Here is a 10,324-nt window from a genome sequence, read left to right as displayed (position 1 = left end):
TTGCGGATCTTTGAACAAGTAAGTATCACTCTATGCACCGTTTTGACTTTCAACAGCCGAAGACAAGGAGATAGCTAAAAAGCCCCATGAAGGAGTAAGGTAATTGAGCAAAGGTATGCTAACCGACTTATTTAAGCTTATAGATGAATACCTTTACTTCAGACTATGAAATGACAGGTAAGGTATGAGTCAAAGTGATTTTCTGATCAACAACCTGATTTGTCCTACTTTGCCCGGGACGAGCAAAGGACAGCTTGGGGGATCTTGTTGACGCTCACTAATGATCATTTCCAGGCGTCAACTTGATCAGAAAGTCATGAGAGTTTGCATTTCTTACACGCATCCTTATCCAATAAAGTCCCTAAACAACACTCACCTTCTAGAATATGCAAGTTGTGTTTTTGAGCTAATTTGCAGGTTGCAAACACACTTTGGCCTAGCAGAAAACCACAGAAAATATCAGAGTACCGATTCAGGCTCACATGGACCAAGTGTAGCCTAAGAACCAAAGCAAAACAAGTCAAGACAGGCCAACCCCAGCATGGATCATACAAGGAGGCCCAGACAAGCCCAACCCCCAGCAGTTGGGGGCGGTTGGCGGCCAGGGCAGGCCGGCAGACCTATAGGTCGGCCGTCCAGGCCCATGGGCCCCACCGCCTCAATTTTGCCATGTGGCGCCTCCCTGTTGCTCCTTTAGGTCAGTTTGGGGTGCTGCGGCCGGTGGCTCCCTCCTATAAATACAAGGGATGGGGTAGAGAACAGGAACACACACACACACATCTCACTTCACTCACCTCTCAAGTTCCTTCTTGCATAGTCTTTAGGATTAGTGGAGTTTAGGAGAAGTCTAGGAGTCATCGAGTCGCTGGTGTTGCTCGAGAGTCTGGTATGGGTTCATCTCTAGCTCTCTCTTGTAATATTCGGTCGTTTGTAATAGAATTAGACTATGGTTACCGATATCTGCTTGAAGTATATTCTGAGTTATCAAGTATATGCATCTTGTCATGGTTGCGTTATCATTCTATGCTTGCATTGTATGATCGCCCTGTGCTGGAGATGGTTAGTCTTTTGTTCTTAGAACTCTATCAACTACTTCAGTATTCGTATGATTGCTCTAGTGTGATGTCTGTCCATCCGGAGGGTGGGAGCTCCACACGGGACACTAGAGTATCCCTTACTAGTGTAGATATGGCATCTAGATTAGTTAAGTGTTGCTGGATGTCAACTATATCCACGGTTTGTAGAGGTAGCCGGCAGGTGGTGGCAGCCCTGTCCGAGCCTTTTAGTAATCCTCCATGTTCAGTATGGGGGGTAGGAGGTACATAAAGTCACCGGGGTGTACGGGCTCCTCCCGTCGCTTCGATAGCGATCTCCCTGTTGTGTAGTTTAATATCTGACGAGCTAACCAATGAGAAAGTGTAGATATAGCTAGCCTAGCACAGCTGACTCGAGCTCTGACTTTTACCTTGCTCCCGGCCTAAAGCATCTTTTATCTTTCTTTTATTTATTTATTCGAGAGGGTAGTTTGTGTGTGTGTCACACTACCTCCTACCATGTTATTATCTTACCCCTGTTTATGCATGAGAATATCCAATCTAGATAGAGTTCACCCACTAATTGATATATTCTCTCACTCACCGCCTTCCCTGCGGAAATATAAATGACACCCCGGTATACTCCCGTGTAAAATGCTACAGTGGTATTCCGTGCGCTTGAGGATTCATTCGTGGTTCATGAAATACTGCCACCCCAAATTGGCGTCTGCGGGCGTCATCGCTGGTGACGTTGGTAGGTACCAACACTGCGTCCATGTGATCTTGCAATCACTTGTTCAGGCCATGGAAGAAGTTCTGAATGATAAGCCATTCTTCCATGCCATGGTGTGGGCATGCTGCAATGTATTCCTGAAGACGTTCCCAGGCTTCCGGGACTGTTTCGTCCTGGAGTTGTTGAAAACTGGAAATCCTATTCCGAAGGGCATTGGTTTTGCCCACCGGAAAGTACTTGACCAGAAAAGCATTGGCACATGCATCCCAAGTGTCGAATCCTTCCATGAAGGTGTAAAACCACGTCTTTGCTTCCCCATCAAAAAGAATGGGAACAGTCGAAGATGAACATTATCCATCGTAGTGCCTCTTGGGTTGATTATGCTGCTCACTTCCAGAAAATTCTGAAGATGAGCGTTGGCATCTTCTGATGCCTTTCCGCAGAAGAGACTTGCTTGGACCATGTTGACAAGCCCAGTCTTTATCCCAAGGCCATTAGTGCCTTGGTCATTTGTTAGTCCAGTAGGGATATGGCTATTGGATGGGGCTGAGAATTGACGGAGTGTCAGCTGAGCCATGGGTATGGATGCTGGTGTTGTCAAACCTTGATCCTAGAAAGTTTCTTCTGGTAGGACGACTATGCGTCGAACAATTCACCCAATTCTTATGGATCTGAGTTGAAGTGATATGGTAGATCGAATCTGGTCACGCACTGCTCTGTAGAAGTCACAAAGATACCAAGAGCAATGGTAATCCCGCTAAAATTAGCGGTGATAAATCAGTAAATTTTGTCAGACTATTCAATGATATCTTTAGCCAATTGCTTCCCCGGCAACGGCGCCAGAAATGCTTGTTGGTGTTTCTTATGCTCAATAGAATATGGATTCCGCAAGCGCACAGAATCACCCCTGTAGCACTTCACCTTGGAGTATTCCAGGGTATCGTAATTTTCCTCAGGGAAGCACTATGGCAAAGAGTATCGAAGAATCGAATGACAAACTTTACTAGAGATATCAACCGACTAACTTAGTGGGGGTAAGCCTCATAGATAAGAGAAGATAATGGCCAACGAAGACCGTTTGACACAGGAGACTCTAATCCTTAGAGAGGTAAGTAGCTGGGAGGACAACGAGCGAGAAAGACTCCTAAAACACTTCTAAACTATCGAGCTGGCCTCTCTAGACTAAACCTTGCTTCTAACTAGTTATTAGGAACCTAGAGCTTACTTCGGTGGCCTCAGGGAAGGACTCAGACTGGGGTGAGAAGGGAGTCCAACGGCAGTCGGCACTACTGCTATGAAAGCACCCGAACATGGTGGACTACAAGGGACGGACAGTGCTGCCACCACCTGCCACCTACCACAACGGTACCGTGGGGTGGAAGACACTTTCTAGCTAACACTAAGCTTGGACACCACGTCTGTACTCAGTGTTAGGATTTCTCTTGTCGAGAACAAGAGAAATCCCCCTCAACCTAGGGACCTAACTTGAGTTCCCTAGTCCGGGCGAGAAAACCCGTAATGTAAGATCCCGATAAACAAGAGAGATACAAAGCCTAAGCTAAAGGAATTACTTCCGCACACAAGTATGATAATTTGAGAAGATAAATAAATTTGGAAAGTAAAGCTGACTTGAAAAGATAAAGAAGATAACTTATATTAATAAATGTCAAAGGAAAAGATACAAGAGCTTATACCCGACTTCCAGTGATGACTCCGGAATCCCGAGACAAGCTCGACTCGACTCTAACTCCCAGACTACCTAACCTACTCTAGAAAGGAAAAGTGAGAAGAGAACTCCTTTTGGTGTGTGTACAAGTGATGAATGGAGGTCCTATTTATAGTGGTTAGAGATCGGTAATTGACCGGTAGCTGCATTTGTAAGCAACCCCTAACTTGGCTTCAACTCCACGCGAAGGGGGGATGCCAGAGGATGCCAGGTGGGGCCGGCCGGCCTCCCCTAGGCTGGCCGGCCTGGGGATGCCGCCTCTCGGGCACCTCCTTCGGATGGACGCTCCTGATCTCTCCTGGATGTCGGTTCTCGTTGCTTAGCTCCAACACAGACAAGGCCAGGCCAGCCAGCCTAAGGGAGGCCGGCCGGCCTCTCCATGGCATGTGATGGCCCTCGGTTCCACTGACATTATGACTTGACGCTTGTGATTGCTCCAGGGTATTGGATTACTGGCTTGTTCTCAATGTTGCACTGACTTGTGGGTCCTTTGATCCATGGATAAGCCTTTCGGTCCATTCGACCAAACCGACCTCCAATCCATGTCTCAGGGATAACTTACTCGTGTCATATTGCCCCTGAACCGAAGATGTTGCACACTTAATGGAGGTACTAGGCCGGCCGGCCTAGGTGAGGCCGGCCGGCCTGGGTTTTTCCCAGTTTCGGCTCATTTTTGGTATATTATCTCTTGAAAGCAAAACTCATCCAAAACTTGTTGTACTTATTAGAAAAAAGGTAAAATATGTATGGAACATGGTGCAAAGCTCAATTTGTTCCCGAGAAGTTGACGGTCAAAATGGGAAATAATGGCCGTCAACAAACTACTGCTATGAAAACACCCGAACGTGGTGGACTACAAGAGACGGACAGGGCTGTCACCACCTGTCGCTTACCACAACGGTTCCGTGGGGTGGAACACATTTTCTAGCTAACACTGAGTTCAGACACCACGTCCGTACTCTGTGTTAGGATTTCTCTTGTCGCGAACAAGAGAAATCCCCTCAACTTAGGGAACTAACTTGAGCCTCCCTAGTCCGGGCGAGAAAACCCGTAAGGTAAGATCCCGATAAACAAGAAAGATACAAAGGCTAAGCTAGAGAATTACTTCCGCACACAAGTAAGATAACTTGGAAAGATAAATAAATGCAGAAAGTAAATCTGACTCGAAAAGATAAAGAAGATAACTTATATTGATAAATGTCAAAGGAAAAGATACAAGAGCTTATACCCGACTTCCGATGACGACTCCGAAATCCCAAGACAAGCTCGACTCGACTCTAACTCCCAAACTACCTAACCTACTCTAGGAAACAAAAGTGAGAAGAGAGAACTCCTTTGGTGTGTGTTGGAGTGGAGGTGTGGGTGTCCTTTTATAGCTCTTCCAAGGCAGCTGCTTAGCTTCCACGCGAAAGATGGGCTCGAGGCATGACAAAGTGAGGCCAGTCGGCCTGGGATCTCTGCCAAATCTGCACCACCTTTTCGTGGATGCTCTTGATCACTCCTGGAGGTCGGTAGTGGTTGTGTCGGGTTGAGGCATGACAGTTAGTAGGCCGGCCGGCCTCTCCTAGGCCGGCCGGCCTGGGATTGGCTCCTCTCGGCGTTGCTTTGCACCAACGTGTCCACTAACGGTTGTGTGTTCCTGCTCCAGTTGGTTTGGATCTTGATACTTAGTTTGGTCACTTTGGAAGCCCATTGGAGGGACATATGAGGCCTTTTGGTCATAGTTTCACTTTTGGCTTGCCTCCCATGTGTTAGGGAACCATTGGTGAGTCCCCAATGCCATGATACTGAGTGGAGAGTGTTTTAGAGGAAGGCGCCAGGCCGGCCGGCCTTGTCCAGGCCGACTGGCCTAATAGAGCCGCGTCGGTGATTTTCCCGTAGGCATAACTTTTCTGTCTGGACTCCGAATTGGGTGATCCAAGTGTCCATTTCGATCATCTCGACGAGCTCTTCAACATGGCAATGTCAAATTTGGCACTTGACAATGTTTATAATGGTGTCATCTGATATCCATGTTTCACCATCCTTGTAGATGCTCCATTTAGTGTTGTTTCTTGCATATTCTGGGCATAATCCTGCAAAAACTCTCAAACCACTAATACTTGTGGAATTTGTGAGAAATAGGTAAAATATGTATGGAACATGGTGCAAGGCTCAATTTATTCCCGAGAAGTTGACGGTCAAAATGGGAAATAATGGCCGTCAACAACTCCAGATCGTCAAGTCTCTGTGATCATCCCCAATCGGCAAGATGCAGGCGCCCACAGTCAGCATGATCCCAATGAAACCTCAGATCAGATCTCGGAGGATGATCTGACCATAAATGCCCGACAAGATGAGGATGAAGCTACTTGAACAGCTCGCAGAGCGAGGAATCAATGCAGGGAAGAGTGCAGGGCCCGAGCTGCGGAACGCGCTCGCATTGACCCGCATGACCTCAACCGGGAATTTGACAACGTAGCAGATCTAATCTTCAACACTCCCATTGCTGCAATGGCAGAAGCTATCGTTCGCCTCATGCAACTGCCACGAAATCTAGAGACAGAGCACATAATACAACTCACCCGCAATGCTGTCGAATAACTCGAGCGACAAAATTCTTTGTCCTCACTCCATGGTACTCAATCCAGGGCTACTACGTCAGTAGCCCCTGTAGGGTCGAGATGGCGGACTAGAGGGGGGTGAATAGTCCTTTCTAAAACTAATTGCGCCGGCTAACCGAAACTTATGCGGAATTGAAACTATTCGCTTAGCCAAGACTACACCCCTCTAACTATAACTCTAAGGCACCTCCAAAAAGATCCTACACAAAGCAAATGGAGTGCCAAGCTAGTAAGAGCTCTCCTAATAGCAAATGGAGTGCCAAGCTAGTAAGAGCTCTCCTAATAAATCTAATGCCAAGTCACACAATCCTAAGCACTAGTACTTCACAAACCGGGGGAGCTCCTACACAATTCTAATGAGCAAAAGCACAAAGCCAACCTAAGCTCACTAGATGCTCAAGGACAAGGATACACAATCCAAATCCAAGAGCTCAACTTCCTTAGCTACACAATCTAAGCAAGAGCAACTAATTAAGCTACACAAGCTAACTAGTTACACTAGGAACTCTACTTCTAACTACACAAGCAAGAAGATGATTAGCAAGCTACACAAGCTAACTAATCACTAGAGAGCAACTACACAAGCACAAGATATAGATGAATGTAAATACAAAGCTTGTGATTTGGAGAATGCAAACCACCGAGAAGAGTAGACAAAAATGACACAGTGATTTTTATCCCGAGGTTCACTTGGTTGCCACCAAGCTAATCCCCGTTGAGACAAGCTCCAAGGTTGCCGCCGATCCTCTTGCTAGTGGTGACTCTCAAGTCACACTCTCCCACGTGGAGTGGTCACACCGAGCTCTAGCACATGATCCGGCCGGACCACTTGTTGCTCTTCACGTCTCGCTCAACTAGAGTTGCTCTTCGCGGCTCCCGCGGGGTGAGCACAATACCCCTCACAAACTCTTCTCCGGAGCACCGCACAAACTTCTTGCGGGCTTCAACAGAGTCTCTTGCCACCAAGCCGTCTAGGAGGTGGCAACCTCCAAGAGTAACAAGCACACCGGCTTGCAACACGATCACCTAGTGCCACTCGATGCAATCTCTCAAAGCAATCGCACTAGAATCGCTCTCTCACACGATCGGATGATTACTATCAAGTTAGAGTGAGTAGAGGGCTCTCAAGCACTCTCACACATGGACACCAAGTCCCCAAGGTGCTCTACCCTCTCAAATGGCTGGCCACACCCTCTATTTATAGAGGGAGGCCCCAAACTAGCCGTTACACTCAAATCCCGTGAAAACTGAGTTTTCGCGGACTGTCCGCCTCACAAAAACCGGACCGTCCGCCATTTAAAACCAACGGCTAGAACTGCAATGATTATGTGTCAGAGTCGACCGTTAGAGCCCCGGGCGGACTGTCCGCGCCCCTGGGGCGGACTGTCCGCGGTTCAAAACTTCGAACCAACCGATTTGCAAACGTCTCTGACTAAAACTGGAAGTTACCGGCGGACTGTCCGCTCCCCAGGGGCGGACTGTCCGCAGTTCAAAAGGTGAGCACACACAAAACCCGCAGAGTTTCTGTCCCAGAAATTTCAGTAGGAGGCGGACTGTCCGCCCCCAAGGACCGTACGGTCCGCAGTTCATTTTGGACACCCAAGACAGAACTGCCAAGTTTCTGCGCCCGTTTCAGCTTTTAAAGGCGGACCGTCCGCCCCCATGGACCGGACGGTCCGCAGTTCATTTTGGACCACCACCAGAGCCAAAAACGGTTCTGTTAGAGCTCATCCGAGATAACGGCGGACCGTCCGCCCCCCTTGAGCGGACCGTCCGTAAGTATATTTCCAGCAGAAATGTACCTCGGTAAAACGACCAAAACTCTTTGCTCCGATGTCCAAATTAGGTGATCTTGGACTCTATGGAAAGCTAATTCAGAGGGCTACACAACCCAACTGAATACTTGATCCAAAACACAATGGATCAAAGCAGTATTCCACTCCAAGTGACCACCTAATTTCCGGAGAAAACCGAAAAACCTTTCTTACTTCCCAAAGTTGATCAACATCAACTCCAACTCTTTCTCCTTTGCAAATGTGCCAACACAACCACGTGAACAACACCATGTGCATGTGTGTTAGCATTTCACAAACATTTTCAAAGGATTTTCACTTGATCTCACCACGCCACTCGATCCTAGCAACATCGCAATGTTAGATCGCTCAAGTGGCACTAGATGACCGATATGCAAACAAGTTTGCCCCTCTTGATAGTACGGCCATCTATCCTAAATCCGGTCATGCACTTCTCTACTCAACCTTTGACCGGTGAAATGAAATGCCCTACAAGTCATACCTTTGCCTTGCGCATTCCATTTCGTCTTCCCAAATGTTGATGCCACACAAGCACCAAACTCCATCAAGCCTTTTGATCATCTTCATGAGTCAACACTTGGCTTGATCTTCCTTGAATGATATGATCCACTCCATATCATCACATGACCTCTTTGGTCCATCGATCTTGACCTTGCTCGCTCTTCACCGTTGCCTCGGTCCATCGGCGCCAAATCTTGCCCAAGCTTCACCGCCTCGCGGTCCCTCGCTTCAAAGCCTTGACTTGTCCTTCTCCATTTGCAACCGGTCCATCAATCCAAGCCTTGTCTTGATCTTCTCCACTTTGGTCACATAACTCCATATCATGTCTCATATGCAATGAGTTCCTCCATCACACTATATGAGCATAGCATCAACCCTTAGCCATTTCTCCTCCATGGCATATGTCGCTCATACTAGTGTCTTTGTGTGGACTAATCTCCTGTGTATCTCAACATAAACACTTATTAGTCCACCTAAGTTGTCACTCAATTACCAAAACCAAACAAGGGCCTTGGTTTGGATTTTATGTTTCTTATCCACCAATAAGACTACTTGTGAAAGATTGGATAAGCACCATAAAAATCCAACTTGGTAGTGATAACTCCCCCTATATGTGTGCTCAAGAGATTTGGTTTTAAACTCACACACATGCATAAATATGAAATTTGTGGGATTGTTATCACTACTAAGTGATGTTAAGGTATATAGGATAAACCTTTGAAGCGTGATACCAATTTGAGTAGCATCCTTGAAGTTCATTCCTTAGCATCAATGAGTAACTAGACATTTTAAAAAAAACTCAAGATACCTCATGAGATCAACAATATTAGCAAGGCTCTTGATTCACTTGTAAAAAAAATGTCTAGCTACAATCTATGCATGCTAGTTATCAAATCATCAATTAAGTTCTATGACTAGCATACATCACACACAAGCAATGCATATATAAATTTTAAAACTTATGCAAATGCAAACAAGCACATGAATATACACATATCAAATGCAAACAACTAAGTTCATGAGCTTGCTCCCCCTACTTGTGTGCTCCTCTTGTCCAAGAATATTGATCCTCCTCAATATTGCTCCTCTTGATCCATGTCCATGATCGCACTCTCATCTCATCTCTCCCTTTGTCATCCAAGGATAATTCATATCTTTGTTCATTTCTCTCCCCCTTTGTCATCAATGACCATAAAAAGGGCCGAAACCATATGAAATTTGCCATGTGAAGATCAATGGCTACCACTTGAATACCCCTTGTAGGCAATCTTATGAAGCGCTTGTGGTTTGATACAAAGAGTTGGACTTGGGTAGATGGTTGAGTCTTGAATCTTCATTTTTGATGGACACTTTCAATTTGATTAAAATTGACACTACTTGTAACAACATGTGAAAACATGAAGATTTGAAATGCCATATGTATGATACTAGTAGGATTCTTGACCTTGATACCTTGTAGTGGGGCTCCTCCCCCTATGTCAAAGTGTTTGTCAATCTACTTGAATCTTGAGCTCTTCTTGATGAGGGTAGCTTTCTTGATTTGAATTGATCACTTAAAGTTGAGGATCACTTGTGGAACCAACATTATTGCACTAGATCTACTTGAATGAATACTACTTGTATGACCATGTATATCACTTGTAGAGATACAATGATATACCTTTTGTTGAATCTAGTATCACTTGTAAAATCATGATGGATCACTTTATTGAATTTGACATTGATAACCAATTCTTGAACTAGATTGTTTCCATGAGCTTCTTTCTCTTTGACTTGATCTAGACTACTTGCCCAAATAATTCAACTCGGTTTGAACCAATGACAAGCTTCTTCACACCTCATTCTAAGGGTTATCTTGACAATGTTGAGTTAAACACTTGAAAGCTCATTTTCTAGATCAACTACTTGGGTTA

The 10,324-nt window shown here is 45.8% G+C and overlaps 1 non-coding gene across 1 annotated transcript; it reads left to right on the top strand.

Annotated features, from left to right (window-relative positions):
• Nucleotides 1-1,872: 1,872 nt before the first annotated feature.
• LOC120686999 lies at nucleotides 1,873-1,979 on the top strand. The gene has a single exon (XR_005680504.1). It is a non-coding gene; the product is annotated as a small nucleolar RNA R71 (small nucleolar RNA).
• Nucleotides 1,980-10,324: the final 8,345 nt, after the last annotated feature.

This window comes from Panicum virgatum, chromosome 8N, assembly GCF_016808335.1.
Source record: "Panicum virgatum strain AP13 chromosome 8N, P.virgatum_v5, whole genome shotgun sequence".
Taxonomy (NCBI): domain Eukaryota; kingdom Viridiplantae; phylum Streptophyta; class Magnoliopsida; order Poales; family Poaceae; genus Panicum; species Panicum virgatum.
The sequence above is the reverse complement of the archived record's forward strand: the minus strand, read 5'-3'. Positions and strand labels throughout refer to the sequence as shown.